Genomic DNA, 1,837 nt, shown 5'->3' with positions numbered 1-1,837 from the left:
TCGGACCGACCCGAGTCCTATCCACCGATCTCATTACTGAATACTGAAGCTAAAATCTTGGCAAAGGCGCTAGCCAATCGCCTTCTCCCATACATCACAGATCTCGTACATCCAGACCAGGCCGGATTTATGCCCCACAGGGCAACACGGCACAATATTCGGCGTGCGCAGGTGGTGATAGAGGCGGCCCGAGCGGCAGAGATTCCTGCGGCCCTTCTACTGGCCGACATAGACAGGGCCTTCGACTCAGTGAGTTGGGTCTACCTCCGTGCGCTTCTATCCCGATTAAACCTGGGGCCTCGCTTCTTGTCCTATTTACAACTGTTGTACACGGATCTCACGGCGTCAGTGAGAGTGGCTGGGGCAGTGTCTGCTTCCTTTCCTATAGGTAGAGGCACCAGACAGGGTTGCCCCCTCTCACCATATCTATTTGCCCTGGCCATGGAGCCACTGGCGGCGTGGGTCCGAATAGATGCACAGATGCGGGGCATTGAGTGGACTGCGGGACCCTCCGACAGAATTGCACTATATGCAGATGATGTCCTCTTTTTTCTTACGGACCTGAACAGATCTGGACCGCGGGTCCTTGACATCATGCGCATCTTCGGAGAGGTGTCGGGCCTTCACCTGAACCTGCGCAAATCACTACTGTGGGTGCTAGGGGAGCGCCGGAACTTAGGGCCCTGGGCCGGGGCGCTACAGGAAGCGATAGGCGGCCTTAAGTACTTGGGGATATTTCTGACAGACGTACGTGGAGTCTCCTGGGCGCGCAATGTAGTGCCGGTGTGGGAGCGTATCCGCTCAGATATGACTACGTGGTCCCACATGCCCCTGAACGTCTATGGCCGCTCGGCCATTTTTAAGATGGTGACCCTCCCGCACCTCATATATCAACTACAAAACCACCCATACCCTATATCACCGGGGTGGTTCAAGCTGGTGAACTCGGCACTTAGTAATTTCCTTTGGGCTGGGGGAGCGGCGAGAGTGGCGCTCCGCACGTGCTTTCTGTCCACATACTGTGGCGGCCTGGCAACGTCGGATGTCCTGTCTTATTATCAGGCTTCCCACCTATTAATACTGAATGAATGGTGGTACGGGGATCGGGGTGACCCTGCCTACGCCCTGGAGCGATTCCTGATGGACCCCGACACGCTACACACGATACTGTATTCGGCTGTTAAGAGGAAGAGGCTCCCTGAGGTCACTCAAACCGTATTCCACACATGGCGCAGCGCGCTCCGTAGAATGGGATGGTGGAATAGGTTGACGAGGGAGACCCCGTTGTGGCAGAATGGGCAGTTTCCGGAGTTGCTGTCCCTGCAGGGCTTCCGTGGCTGGGACGCGATCGGCATCTCGGCCGTGGGTCATGTGGTCGAGGGCACGACCCTTAAGTCGTTCCAGGAGCTACGCGAGGACTATGACATGCCCCAGACCCAATTTTTTAAATATTTGCAGCTCCGTCACGCTATCGCCCCTACCCTGGAGGGCCTTGACTCGCTGCCCGAGTTTAGCCCCCTGGAGGCGAAGGTATTCATGGGGGTGTTGGAGAGCAAAAAGATATCGTCTATTTATCAAACATTAGTTACACATTGCTCGACTTCCCTAGACACACTGCGGGCCAAGTGGGAACACGACCTGGGTGCACTTGAGGAGGAAGACTGGAGGGAGGCACTTGAGGCTCCCAGAGGGGCGGCCATTGCAGTACGACTGCGATTTATTCAGCTCAAATACTTGCACAGGGCCTACTATACCAGGGAAAGGCTATGGAAGGCGGGCTTGATTGCGTCTCCTGATTGTTTGAGGTGTGGCAGAGAGACGGGCACGTTCCTGCATA

The sequence above is a fragment of the Lissotriton helveticus genome, chromosome 9 (genome assembly GCF_964261635.1).
Source record: "Lissotriton helveticus chromosome 9, aLisHel1.1, whole genome shotgun sequence".
Lineage (NCBI taxonomy): Eukaryota > Metazoa > Chordata > Amphibia > Caudata > Salamandridae > Lissotriton > Lissotriton helveticus.
Note: the sequence above shows the minus strand (reverse complement) of the source record.